This window comes from Phoca vitulina, unplaced genomic scaffold (genome assembly GCF_004348235.1).
Source record: "Phoca vitulina isolate PV1807 unplaced genomic scaffold, GSC_HSeal_1.0 scaffold1, whole genome shotgun sequence".
NCBI lineage: Eukaryota > Metazoa > Chordata > Mammalia > Carnivora > Phocidae > Phoca > Phoca vitulina.
The window spans coordinates 87793445-87809232 of NW_022589704.1; the positions used below are offsets into that span (position 1 = coordinate 87793445).

Below are 15788 nucleotides of genomic sequence, written 5' to 3' on the forward strand. Positions count from 1 at the left end.
AGAAAGAAAGAAAGAAAGAAAGAAAGAAAGAAAGAAAGAAAGAAAAAGAAAGAAAGAAAGAAAGAAAGAAAGAAAGAAAGAAAGAAAGAAAGAAAGAAAGAGAAAGAAAGAAAAAATAAAGATATATCAACTCCAGACAGTTTAAGGAGGATAAGAATTATAAATGGTTTATTGGATTTTGCCATTGGATGGCCATTAAGGGAGATGTTTCAAAAGCTCTATATGACATGAGAATATTAAGCCCTCGGGATATCTTTCTAGTGGTTGATTCTCCTTATAAGGGGAGCTTTTTGGAAACATGAATTTCAGCCTCAGATTTCAATTGGTAGTGGTCATGTATCTTTAATGAAAAGCTAGTATGTACTAGTTCATCTAAAAGCCTTACAGGAAACAAAAAATTGCTTTAAGAGATAAGATCTAGTGCTTGCTTTAGTTTGTTGGTAGTACATTTTTCTTTTTTTCATAGAGTTGAAAACTATTTGTGCAGAACTTATACACATTTGGAAAGTCTATAAAGTATTCAGATCTATGAAGGTGACAGATTTTTTTTCCCACATAGAAATTTTATTACTGTATCCTTCAGTTTAAGGAATAGATTTGTTCTTTGAAAGCCTTCACTTTTGTCTCTTGATGGCCATTTTCACTTATTACTATATGTGGAGGAAAAAGAAAACTCCACAGAAAAAGCCTAGACAAAAATAAAATCTAGGAATTTTTTATGCTTATTTAGCAAGACTTTTGATATTTTTTTAAAATAAGTATAGTGCATTATGTTAAAATCAAATTTTTAAAAAATCTAATGGGTGCTATTTTGACAATATTTGGGCTGTTTTATAATTTTTGTTGTGAGGGTTAGAAATTATTAATACTGAAAAGAACTATTCAACTCAGTATCAAGTTAACTGTGTATCCTTACTTCTAAGATATCTTGCTAGGGTCAGACTTTTATTTATATTGGATTTAACTTTCTTTAAAACATAGACTCACTTCCACAGCATTATCTCCCAGCAATATTTACAGTACATTTCATCTTCCAATAATAAAATCATGTTTGTAGCTACCCGACTTCTCCTACCGCTGCTAGCGTACTTACACGGACACAGACACACACACAACCTTGTCACATTACCACAGGACCATTCATTCCACTCTTAGGTATTTTGCTCAAACAGTTCATTGAACTGAAATGCTTCTCCTAACTTTTTTCCACTTACCTCTTATTATCCCCCTAGTCTCAACTCAGAAATCATCTCTTTGTATGTGGCACCTGGCAAGTGAATAATGAATCTTAAATGGCTTGGGCTTAGCCAGATTTCTCAAAAGTGAAGAATCAAAATTTAGTGAGGAAGAAAGTATTTTATAATATGTAATATATATTTGTATATTGTATATTATGCATATTTATATACAATAACTATATATATATCACATTAGTCAGAAACAGAACCAATAGGATGGATGTATATAATACCCATATATATATAATAATATATATATTAATTATATTATTAATTATTATATTGTATTAATTATTAATATATATAATAATATATATATTAATTATGCATCCTCCAAATTCATATGTTGGAGCCCTAAGACTCAATACCTCAAAAAGTGACTTTATTTGGCCTTTAAATAGGTAATTAAGTTAAAAAGGCATTGTTAGGATGGGCCTATATCCTAACATGACTGGTGTCTTTATAAGAGGATATAGGATACAGGCACATGGTGAGTGGGGGGGACCATGTGAAGACAGAAAGAAAATGGTCATCTATAAGCTTAGAAGATGGGGCACCTGGGTGACAAAAGTCGGTTAAGTGTCCAACTCTTGGTTTCGGCTCAGGTCAGGGTCTCAGGGTGGTGAGATTGAGCCCCTGTGTCCACCTCCACACCCAACATGGAGTCTGCTTAAGTTTCTCTCTCCCTCTCCCTTTGCCCCTCCCCCCCATGCACGCACTCTGTCTCTCTCTTTCTCTGTCTCCCTCCCTCTCTCTCAAATAAATAAATAAATATTTAAAAAATAAATTTAATAAATAAATAAATGAAATAAAATAAAATTTTAAAAAATAAGCTTAGGAGAGGGGCCTCAGAAGAAACCAAACCTGCTGACACATTGATCTCAGGCTTCTAGCCTCCAGAGGTAGGCTCCACAGCAGACCCATCCCACTAAAGACTAGGAAGATACTCAAATGTACTTAAAAAAAAATTTCTCCTGTGTATAAATAACCAGTGTTTAAGGATTCATGAAAAAATATCATATACGATAATGAAGATGTCAAGGATTCCTCCCTTTAGAACTCTCCTTTCTGTTGTCTGGATTTTGAATGCATATTCAAATCCTTATTCTGCTCACATGGGTGTCTTGTATTAACAGTACCAGAGAGATCCACTTATTGGCTGGTACTGTCATCATCAAAGTGAGACAGACGGTAAGGAAAATCTGTTGATTCTGCAAGATACAATAAGTGGAAAGAGCATGGGTTTGGGATCATGCTTCCTGGATTCATATACTCATTCCTCCAGTTATTTTTGGTGTGGCCTATTGGCTTCTCTAAGCCTTAGATTTTTCTTTTTTAGAAAAATAATTCTAGTATGTATATATAAAATCCTCCATAGGAAAGAGATGTTGTATGAACACACATAAGATGAGTCTGAAAATGTGGGTTTAGAGCCATTAGATCCTTTATTTCTGCTTGGGTTTAACCATGACTATGGATCCAGACTTACAAGTAGCTTTTATTTTTAAATCTTGGTGGTGTAACACTGTGTGTATGATTTTATTTTAGGTAATTTCCTGAAGTTTTCTTGTGTATCCCAAATTCTAGTTCCTGCCTTTGGCAAGTGGTTCTTGGCTAAGATCTTAACATTGAAGTTAGAGTAGCAAAGATTTGAGAATTCCATGTATGTTTTTTGTACACACTACATTTTTTATTTGACTTTTCTTCATACTATGATTTTTTTTTTTTGAGAAATCATTCAAGGTTTTCTATACTCCTAAAGACAACAAAGTCAATACTTCCTCCATTTGGACAGACTTTGGCAGAAAATTATCTTAAGTATTCCTTCTCAGAGTAGAATAAAAGAGCTCAAAGTAGATATTAAATACATTTTCCTTCTGTTATTGTTTTTATTAGACCATAAATTTTAATTTTAGAAATAAAAGCAATACTTTTTTTATTTATCTAATTTTTTTTTTGATGTAGTGTTCCATGATTCATTGTTTGCGTATAACACCCAGTGCTCCATTCAATACGTGCCCTCTTTAATACCCATCACCAGGCTAACCCATCCCCCCACCTCCTCCCCTCTAGAACCCTCAGTTTGTTTCTCAGAGTCCAGAGTCTCTCATGGTTCATCTCCCCCCTCCGATTACCCCCCCCTTCATTTTTCCCTTCCTATTATTTTCTTTTTTTTTTTTTACATATAATATATTATTTGTTTCAGCAATCCTGATCATTTTTCCTGCTATTTTTTTCAAAATATCCGTATTTCCTAATAATAACCACTATTGTATTTGGTTTCTGTTCATTCAGTTTCTTAATGCAAATATACACTTGCAGATTATTAGATACTAAAATGAAATCATATGATAGACACTGTCTTATGTTTATTTACTTTGCAATACATTCTGAACAGCATTCCATGTCAACGTATATAATTAGATGCTTTTATTCTTAGTGGTTGCCCAGTGTTCCATTGTCTGCCTTTTCCCTACTTTATTTAATCAAGAGTCGGAAAAAAATAGAAAAGTGATTGATTTTATCATGATTTCCAGCAAATGCTACCTTGGGGTGTTTCCTGAGTGCTCTGGAACTCAGGTTAAATAGCTCTCTATAAAGAACTAAATAAACTTAATTCACCATCTTAACTTCTTAGAAGAACATAATTTTATTTGTTTTTGTTCTCTCTTCTTGCCTTTTGTTTGTTTGTTTATTGTTTTTAGTCTGGATATCTCTATCAAAAACGGACGGGGAAGAAGAGGAAAGTCAAGTATAGCCCCTGCCGTTGAGGGACTCTGAGTCTATTTGAGGAAAGAGATGAGAGAAGAAGGAATACGGCAGGGGCCCTGGGGATTTGAGTGGTGTAAATAAATGATGCCTATAAAGGAGGATTGGACAATAATATTAGACAGTGAAATAATTCTGAGGAACATAGAATGCTTAGCTAGAAATTTGTTATCCATTCCGTAAGCAATCGGGGAACACTGATAATGTTTGAAATATGGAGTATCACAGCCATCTGAATGTTTCAGAAAGGTCTTGATGACATGGTACTCTGCTGGATCCAGAAGCCACGGGTTTGAAAAAAAAAAAATAGATTTTAAAAACGAATCCCAATTTGCAATGAAAAAGAGGACAAAGATATTTTTCAATTAAAAAATAGCTTTTAAAAGTGGTTTGTGGTAGACAAGGCACACAAGAGCCAGGTGATAGAGGGCATCCTATCTTGGGATTGCAGTCTGTTTTGCTTGTTTCGTTTTTTCTCCTCTGGTTCCTTTGTCATCTTAATATGGAAATGCTAATAGCATGCACTTTCTAAAATTGTTCTGAGGATTAAGAAATGTAATATATGTAAAGAACATAGGTATTTTTCTTCAACATAAACATTAAAAAAAATTGAAAAGGAAAATCCTAAAGCCGTTGTAACACACCAGATATAAATGATCAGAACCTGGTATAATTTGGGCTTCTAGGAGTCTGCATATGAAAAATAAAGGTTTTGTTTTGTTTTGTTTTTTTAAGTGCTTGCTATTGGAAATAAGGTGCTATGTGGCATCAAGAAAAGACGAGCAGTGCAAGTATAGTAACTGGGAGGGGAGCTACAATAAGTAAAGCCCAACTCAAGTCATACTGAGAAAGAAAGGACAGTGGGTCTGCCCTAAATTACCCTTAGAAAACACACAGAGGAATTCGCTTCATAAACATTTGTGCAGTAGAGGTTTTAAATGCAGGAGGATGCAAAACGAATATATAAATACCAAAGGGACGTTCATTAAGAGAGAGATCTGCATTAGGCATTTTGTCATTTTCTTTGGTTTTGTGATTGTTCCAATCTAATTATTTTATTAAAAGTTCAGCATTATTTTCCAAGTCCTGAGGGTGAGAGAAACACATAAGGAAATGTATAAGTACTAGAGAAGCCTTTGTTGGGACTTCTGGGAAGAAGCTAATGAGTTCTGTTTCTGTCACAAATTTGAAAGAAGTAGGAATTATTCTCTACATTCCAGCTAATTAAGGCCTTAGTTTCTCAAAATACTGGCCTTGCAGAAAGGAGACTACACGTTTTGCTCTTCCCCAGTCTTGTTGTCAGGCTGAGCAGCGCTCCTCCATGTGGACCAGTGACCTTGTGGCCCCATAGAGAATATTTGAGAAGAGCCCAAGGAACTTGTCATGAGTGATTTCAAACAGATCACAACTTTTCAGCAGGGGTATTGAGCAATTCAACTTCAGCGCCCTGTGTTGTCCACAATTCAAGAGTCAGGTCACTGCACCTTCCTTATTTGCTTTCCTGCCCCTTGGCATATTTTCAAAGCAGAAAATATGAGATGTGCATGTCTTTTGGAGTAGTAAAGGCCAAGAGAAGCTGTCACATCAATATCTATCCTTTATGATCCCAGGTAACAAGCTGTAACTCGTCCTAGCTTTCACATGCTAGCCACGCCATGGGGAAAACACACAATACAGATATCACATCTTTCTGTACAAGTTTTAAGTCCGGTTTTTGTTTTGAGAGTATAGTAGCACTGCTTAACAAAGAACATTTATTACAGAGCTACATATACGGGGCAACTGTGATAAAGCTTTGATGTTGTCACATTCTCTTCCCTTGATTTGGGGACATATAATCATATATATGATTTCGTATAATCAGCAAATCAGAATAAACAAAGAAACCAAATACAATATAACTACATAATATTTTCATTTGTTAATGTTACCTCTTTAACAATTTAAATTTTTTTTTCCTTTCTATTTGGACTGCTTTCCCCAGATTTTACTGCTATAGAAAATAACTACAATTTCAGGTGCTTTTAACAACAGAGATTTATTTCTTGCTCATATTCCATGCTTGAACAAGTCAAGAAAACTAGATCAGTCAATCTTCGACCTAGTACCTGAATCCCAGACTAATGTTATACACTTCCAAGAAAAGGATCAGGCACATATGGTTTAACTAGCAACATTGATTTAAGATTAAAAAGTAAATTAAAGATTCTTTATATTATCATTATTCAAGAAAATATGTTCTTTCTCCATTTTATAGTAAGATAGTAACAGAAAGAAGTCATTATGTTAAAGGAGTACAAAACCTTAAGCCTAATACTTCTTCAGGGGGCATACAAATCAGAAATTTCAGTTATATAGATATTGGCATGATATATACAGTCTTTAAATTTAATAATTTAATATTCACAATATCATCATTTGAGTTAAATTAAGTTAAACGATGTGTAAATTTTATATACATCATTATGTCATTTAATCTCCCAGGGAAGCTTTTATTTATTTTTTTTAGCTTTTATAATAATCAACTTACCTCCCCCCCCCCCAAAAAAAAGGAGGAAAGAAGGAGGAAAAATCTTTTGAGGCAGTAAAAGGAAAACATAAAAAATAGAAAGGTAACATATAAAGTAAAAAATGAAGTGGATTTAAGAGGAAAACAAAGGTGACGTTATGAGAGGCAAAGCAGGAAGTATCGCTCTCTCACTCTCTCTGTTATTATAAACTAAAAACTGAAATGGGTGAATTGCCTAAGGATACATCCTGTGTGAGGAGAGGAGAATAGATTACAATACAGGTCTGTCTGATTCCAAGATTCATGCATGCCGTTTGTGTCCCAGCATACCAGCACTTTAGTTTCAGACAACAGTTTAAATTAATTGATTGAATTAAATTACATTGAATTTGATACCAATAACTGGTTTCCGTGCCAAAGTATTCATCAGGCAGGTACTTTTAGAATTTTTGTCATGGAAGGAAAAACATTTCTTTGTTGGCTGCATCCTGGGACAAGAACTGAATTATCACACAATTTGTATCATTGAATAAGTAAAATTTTTACATGCCCAGGTTGCTAGAATGTGGTCATCTGATTTTATAAAGGGAAGAATTAATAAATGAAAGGGGGAAGGCAGAGAAAAGGGAAGCAAAGAAAGAAGGAAAGAAGTAAGAACATATTTGCCTATTACTGTGGTTCTTAACATATGAAGTGTTTCCTATGGTGGATCAATATTCCTTTCAGCTAGAAATGACTGATTGGTAACCAGCTGAAAGCATGTTCTTATGAGTGGTGCTGTATATTCTTCATAGAATGAGTACGGCACATGTATATGAAACTTCTCTAATATGCATACTCGTATGTGCTCAACCATGCATCCTCCATGCCTCATGGATTCATTCATTCATTTTGTCAAATGGCCGATACTGATTGACCAGATACACACATTGACTATGTGCCAGATACTGTTCAAGAAATGAGAGAATACTGGGGCACCTGGGTGGCTCAGTCGTTAAGCGTCTGCCTTCGGCTCAGGTCATGATCCCAGGGTCCTGGGATCGAGCCCCACATTGGGCTCCCTGCTCTGCAGGAAGCCTGCTTCTCCCTCTCCCACTCCCGCTGCTTGTGTTCCCTCTCTCTCTGTGTCTCTCTCTGTCAAATAAATAAATAAAAAATCTTTAAAAAAAAAAAAGGAAATGAGAGAATACAAAGATGAATAATAGATAATCTTCACCTTAATTTAATCATAGTCTAGCATAATTATAGGCAAATGCATATTTAGATATTCATGAATGCATATATAAATAGAGAATACAAATAGACTATACCATACTTATGATTGTATGTTGATCAAACACATAAAAATATTTATAATTACCCCCAAATTGCCATTTTCTCCATAATGTAAAATACTACCATAATATTGTATAGCATTTTAGATTTATTGAAGACATTTGTCTCTACTTTCTGAATCAGTTTTTAGCCCATTGCCTGCCCAAACCTCATCTTGAGTCAGAAAAGTAATCTAACACTTGGATTAGGAAAGAAATGTGTGTTAATGGGTATCTTTGGTCCTAAAGCCTATGTTTCTACCTGCAACATGTTCCTATAAATGTTGAACAAATCTGATGACTGTTGTATGACTAATTAACATTTATACAGGATACACAAATTTGTTAATTCATACTGAAGCTTGACTTTAGCAATTAATCTCTCATATGTCTTTTTTTTTAATTACCTGTTTTGTTTCTTTAAAAAAAAAAATTCAATGTAAAAAAATCTTTTGAAAGTTCAGGTCCTAGATTTTAAGGAAGCCTGAAAGGCTGCAATTGGGAAGTTGATATCAATACTAATACAAGGTCGCTTAACAACAAATGGTTGGTGGGAAGCTTTGGTGATACCTTTTGGTAGATATGTAGTAATCTTGTAAGTAGAACAAAGAGTGTGCTTTGTACCAGAAAGTAGAAGTCCATTTTTATGTCAGAATCATTTTTCAATGATTTAGGCTATAAATTAGCATGACTAACATCAATATCCCAGCACACGAGCACTGCAATATAAAGTAAATTAAATATTTTTTTAGAGAATTAAAGTTATATTGGACTTAAAGACATTCACACACTCAAAACCTTGTGATGACACTTCCTGATCTTCCTACCATTGCCCCAGATTTGCATGGGATTAATATACCTTGAACAATACTTAATAGGTGCAGTTGGATATGCCAGACAGCCTCATAATAATTGGTTTCAGATTTCACCATCCTGTACCACAGAAGCCCTAAGAATTAGGAAGGGCCTTCATGAGGTTTTTGTTGTTGTTGTTGTTTTAATAGAAAAATTCTTTATTGTGTACCCTTATTTTGTGCTAAATCGCAAAATATTCAGGTGGCAAACTAGTTACTTTGCGTGCATGGCACGAAACATAGAGAATTCCACCCTCCACGGTTTGCTATCTTTTTAAGAAATTGTGGGATTGGCCTTTCATCTTGGCTATGTGTAGAGAGAGCTTTCTGCTGGTATTACAGCATGCATTATGTTTTTTCTCCCACCTTTAGCTGTAGCATTGTAACCACTGTTTCTAACATCTGCTTTTATGTCTTCAGTTACATCCACCATATTACTTAATACTAATTTTATGATATTCCTTTTCCCTTTCATTTGGTGTATGTAATGTATTCAGTGAAGTAGAAATTGTCTACTCGCTCTAAAAAACACCTCATGCTTTTCAGATCTGCTTTCAATAAAATTTTCTGGAGAATATCTAGATCATAAAAATTTTCCATTACTAGAGATTTCTTTTTTTATATATATATTTATTCAGTCATCATTTCATACTTTGGTGCCATTTCTGCTCAAGTGGCCTGTGCAGAATTTTATGTTTAAACATTTCTAACTTAAACCGCTCAATCTTAACGAACTTCCTTTTATGGGTAATTACTTGGCAAACTAGATTTCATTTTTTGTTTTATAGTCCTCATTACTTCTTAAAATAAATCATTTTAAATAATCCATTCTGTTAATTTTATTTCTTCCATGGCCACCTCTTCAATTTCTTATCAATTTTAACTTTTCCTAAAATAATTGTTGGTCAGAGTTTATTTAATATCCTTTTTTTTTTACTTTATCACATTAACACTTCACAGAAACCAAAACTCTTTCTGACCAAATTCTCTTAATATTAAAGAAAGATTATTTTTGTCTTACTAATTTTATCAGTACTAGATAATACAATGATTTAATGTAATATTTTTAAACTATGCATTATGCATTATAATATGTTCTTATAGAGTAGAATCAAGTATACTTATAAAAATAAACATAAATTTAAGCTACTACCTTAAGCTTTCTGAAGAAAACTGAACAAGGTAATACCTAGCTGTTGCCATGTAAGAAGTAACAGTTAAATTCACATAGAGAATAGTACTGCATAAATAGAAATTGTGGTACAAAATTGTATGTAAAACATACCAAGTCAGTGAAATATAGAGTGAATAGTTTTGGAAGTTCAAAACCGTACTGAATAATAATATAGATGAATTTATAGATGATGAATCTTTAAAGATATATGAAACATATTTACAATATTTTGGAACCAACATGAAAATGTGAAGTTGATAGCAAGAAGGATATAAACACTCTTTAATAATATGTTCCTCATTGTCACTGATAGAGACAGAATGTTAAACATTACTGACCACAGTTCTGAGCCCATGTGGTAATTCCTACCATTTTACTACTCAAAACAATACACTATTTCCTTCTGTTCAGACAACACTGTGACTTTCTTATTGAGGGACCAGTGATCTCCTGGGCATGAGGGACTAAAGAAAAGCATTTCTTCCTACTCCTGCACTGAATTAGAAGGATTGTCATTGAATGGCATTGTTGCAGAAAACAATGAAGAAATAATAACACCACGTTTTATTTCTACCACCTATTAGCTATTTTTTTTCCTGACAAATTATTTGAACATGCACTTCCTCATTTCACACAGTGAATAATTCCAACTCCTAGGTTATTATAGAAGTGAATAAGAGTGTTTTTCATATGAATATATTTATTCTAAGAGATGGCACAAAGTTCAGCAAATGTTAATTGGACCTTATGCAAAATTTCCCATTAAAGTCAGGGTAGGAAATTTTGGGGGCATGTTACAAAAAATATGAATGGTTGTGAATATATGAAATAATTTTAGCTCAGAAAGTTGTGAAACAATAAGATATTAAAAAGTGCTTTATGGTAAAATTAACAAATAAGTGAATAAATATCTAGATATCTGTCTAAATATATAACATTTTGCAATACTACTGTCTGCAAGGAGAAGGGTACAAAAGGTATTGGGAGCTACATAGAGTAGGGAGATTCAAAGTTAGGAACACCATGCAAATGTAGTCGTGTTGTCAACACCAAAAGACTAAAATTTGCAAAATTAACTGGAAAAAAATATTTTGCTAATGACTTTTATTTTTTTAAATTTTCTTTACATAAATATGTAAATACTACTATACAAATCTGGTGCACAAAATTTAATATTTTTCATTTTTTTATTGAAGTTCTTGGAGCACTAAAGGGTGCATGACATTATGCACAAATTTTCTAAGGTTTCCTTAATCCCTTTGTGCCATTTTCCCCCCTGTGAGTTTTTTTTTTTTCTTTCTGAATGTCTCCATCTTCATGGTTAATAAGGGCAGCCTATATAGAAGAGGAGAAATTCAATTTCAAATTGCTTGAAGGTTCACCTTTGAATTTTACTTTGGTCAGAAGAGTCCCATGACCTTTAAATTTGATGAAAAGAGGGAGTGGATATTAATCTCATTATTTTATTTTGAAGTTCTCCCAAAGCTGGTGACTCTAAACCACATTTCTGCAAAATGACATTTGTGGTCCATGTAAGTTGATCATTATTACATGGTGAAAGGCAATATATCAGATTTTAATACACCTTTAGTATTTTATACCTGATATTCTCAATCCTCAATCACTGTACTACTTCAGAACTAGCACTATTTTGGACAGTTTAATTATATGTCTTATATCTATGCTTAAATGTAAAGATTATTTTTTATCGCCCTTATATATGCCAAACTGATTTTGATATTCTAAAAATGTTTACTCTTCTTGTTAGTAATATCTGCTATACTGTTGCCTTTACACAAAGATATTCCCTTGTGCTTCAGAATATTACAATTGAAGCAGAGTATATAGTAAATATATAATAATTTCACAAACTTTTAAAGGACACAGTAAATCAACTAACTACACATTTCATATGGTAACATTCAGATGAGAATTAGTTACCGAAATCAAAAACCCATTCAGCTTTCTAGTACTCTATGTAAAGAACTTCTACCAATATAATTTAATTTTTTGAACAATCATTCTGGGCATGCATATTATTATTTTCATCGTAAAAATTTTTTAAAAAATCAAATAATGTTTGATATAAGAACAAGGTCTGTGGGACTATAATAATAATTTGTCTCAAATATTTCTTGAAGTGTGATTTGTGAATTACTTGCATCAGAATCACTTCACTAAAATAAAGATTTCTGGCCCAAACTTCAAGCTGCTTAATGAAAATCTCTGGTATTTGGGACTCTAAAATTTCAATTTTAGCATTTTTTTCAGTTTGCTAATCATACTAATGTAGAACATAAATGAAATATAAAATGTCATAATTAAGACTTTTATACATATAGCTATAATGAAAGTGGAAGAATAAGATTAAGAAAACAATGCAGCAGTAAATAATCTTTTTTTTTTTTAATGCCAATAGCCTTAGAGAGAAGGGAAGAAGTCAAAAACAGTGTGAAATCTGTAAAGCTTTACCAGGCAGCTATTGACTTCAAGAAACTGCTAGGAGCCATAAAAAAATGAATGAAATCTTGCCATTTGCAACAACATAGACAGTATAATGCTAAGTGAAATAAGTCAGTCAGAGAAAGACAGATACCATATGATCTCACTCATGTGTGGTATTTAAGAAACAAAACAAATGAGCAAAGAAAAAAAGAGAGGAGACAAACCAAGAAACAGACTCTTAATGACAGAGAACAAACTGATGGTTACCAGAGGGGAGGTTGGTGGGACGATGGGAGAAATAGACGATGGGCATTTAACAGTACATTTATCATGATGGGAAAAAAAATAAAATGATAAAAAAAAACCCTGCCCGGGAAAATATCTTTATATGATGATGGAAAAAAAGAAGGATAAAAGATAGTTTAAATAAACAAGTTTCTCTCTACCTCTTTCTCTCGTTCTGTATCCGTGTTCCAACAATACCTAGTTAAAATTCACCGAAGTATTTAAAAAGTTAAATAATTCAGACTGTCATAGTGATAAACATATAAGAAAAAGAAGGTGATTTTTACTGTGCTAAGGTTAAGGATAGTAAGAAATACCCTATAGAATAAGTGTAAAAGGAATGACATAGAGGTGTTTGTGCTGGTAAGAAATAAAAAAAGGGGGCGTTGCTGAGTGGCTCAGTCAGTTAAACATCCAAATCTTGGTTTCTGCTCAGACCATAATATCATGGCTTGTGAGATAGGGCCTCGTGCTGGGCTCTGCACTCAGCAGGAGTCTGCTTGGATATTCCCTCCCTCTGCACCACACAATTGTCTGAGGATGACTAGCAGGAGGCAGTGGATTGCACCAGTACAGATTAAAAATGACCAGGGCATGGACTGTGGATTTTGCTTGAGGAATAATGAAAAAGAGACAGATGCCAGGGATATTATAGTCAGCATGATAATGCAAATGATTCAGTGAGGAATTGGACAGAAAATTTTGATGATCTTCAGACATTCTGATTCCTAAATGCCCTGCCATTAATGGCTTTGATCATTGTAGTCTACTCAGAGTATGAAGATTTATGAATTCCTATAAAGATGGTAAAAATACTTGGTCTTAAATCAACCACTGGAAGAAGAACTCATGGAGCAGCAAATGCCTTAAGTAGTCATTTTGTAAGGTAGTAAGGTAGGCAACAAGAATAATGATTTCTATTTGATTTAATATCTCAAAAGAGATTATTTTTTAAAACTATAACAAATGTAGAACAGTGGAACATATTTTATCTTTGGCCATAAAACATTGCTTTATAAGGAGTATAGGGAAAATTGCAAGGTGATCGTCAGCCGATTAAGATGTATAACTGTTAAAATTAATTATTTCTCCTGCACAGTCTTTGAGAGTTATTTCCAGTATGTAATAAGTAAAATATTCCCTGAAGATTAAGAATTTAAATGTGGTTCCACAATTTAAAAGAAGAGAGCTTTATTACCATGAGCAGGTGATTTCTTTTATCCATCATAAATACTGGGTTCCAAGCTATGGATAGAATAGATACTTGGTACTGTTAACAAATACCACCTGTCCTACCTAAATAATTCCAGAGTTTGGAATTAAGAATCACACTATCCTTATCTTCTTTGTTTAAATATCTCTCTTTCCTCTTCTGGAGTTATAAAGCCATATTTTTCATAACTTCCTAAAGTACTCAGGATACATGATGTTCATGTCAGAGCATAATCTGGTCAATTAGCATTTAATCCTCCCAACTCTGAGCAGTTCCATTTTTTGACTTCTCAGCATCTCAGTGTAATGATGAGCCCAGAGGTTCTTATCTCTAGTAATAACATAATAAAGTGTATCTCAGGTCATTCCTCTTATTTAAAATGAGCCCTGATTTAGGTGTCTTTTGGTTTGGTTTGGTTTGTTTATCAAAGTAGGTAATGTAAAGAGCCAATTTTTATATTTTAATCAGTAATTCAATATGCCAGCACAAAAACAGCCTTCTATACATAAGCTCTATAATAAAATTATTAAGCAATCAGTATTGTTTTTTTTTTCCCATTGGAATATGTAAAACATCCTCAGGAAGATTTGACAAACGTAAAGCTATATATAAAAAAAAGAATTTTGCAATGATCAGAATTCACTCCAAAAACATATTTACTAGATCATCCTAAACACCTTATTTTTGAATTATCGGTGGACTGTGTCAAGAATTAGAAACTGTAAAGAATTGGAACAATTTTCTAGATCATTCATCTGCAAAACCACAACTGAGGGAAAATTGTTTTTAAAAATCAGTGATTTTATCCATTGTCCACTTTATTATAATTATGTGAAAATGTGCTCATTCCATTACCTCACTTCAGGAATGTAGACAGAGTCACTGACCTGGTCTTAAAATTTATTTATCTATTTTAGTGATTTATTGCATTATGGTATATAGTAAATGTGTATAGGAAATACATATGTAAGCTTTTTATAAAGAATCTAAACAAAAAGGTAAGACGATGCATAAATGATGCCCTAATAATATATTAATTTTCATTTAAACCATAATCCATACTCATACTTTTACAATATCATTATTAATCAAATACCTATATTCTTGAATTATAACATTATTGTCAATTATGCTGACATTAATATATGCTTTAATGAAATAAATTTTTGTTTTCATGATTTGAGTTTTTCAGTCATGATGATTTTATAAGATTTTGCCCATGTTTTAGGAGAGCCAACACTGTCCTCACGAGTATCCCAGATAATTCACATGGCATCACCAAAGCCTAGTTCCAACAACAGCTTCAGCTATCTGAATTGGCTATGACAGAACTGGCAGAAAACTAGAAATTGCAGTTATTTAGTTTGGCCACCATGCCCAGAGAAATCTATTTGGAATGGTTCTGGAAGCTGTTCTTTTATTGTGTGCAACTATTCTTAATATGGTGGCATTTGACAATCATTTTAAATAAGAACTGAAGCCAATTAAATGGTCTCTCTGTGGATTTCCTCTGACAGATGCACAAAGGCATCTTGTGTTAGCCAATAGGCATTATTTAAACATAGCTAAAACCATTCCAGCATTTATTTTGATGTATCCAGCTAATTATATGGCTGAGATTTATGTTTAAATAAAAGATTTTAATCGGATCTATTGTTTTCATCCTCTGCTAGACTTCTCATCATAGTGTCATGGTACCTACATGGGGAAGACAACTTCTCCCACTAAAAACTTGGGCACATTGTCTTGATTCCATAGGAATAAAAGTATGAATTTAAATGGGAATTGACTGCATTTCCCTATCTGTGATTAGAAGAGTAAAAATTCTGCAGCTCGATGAGACAGATGACCATTTGCTGTTCAATGGTTAATTACACCTTGGACATAGAGCAAGACAGGGGGGAAAATCCCAGAAACTTAATAAGGATGGATTTGCTTGACAGGCAAACTCAGTTTTTATCATGGCTACTTATAATTTTCAGTACTTC

At 33.2% G+C, this 15788-nt stretch overlaps 1 protein-coding gene across 7 annotated transcripts in view; it reads left to right on the forward strand.

Annotated features, from left to right (window-relative positions):
* LRP1B (LDL receptor related protein 1B) overlaps positions 1-15788 on the forward strand; it is a 1853519-nt gene that overhangs the window by 1820350 nt on the left and 17381 nt on the right. The window lies entirely within an intron of this gene.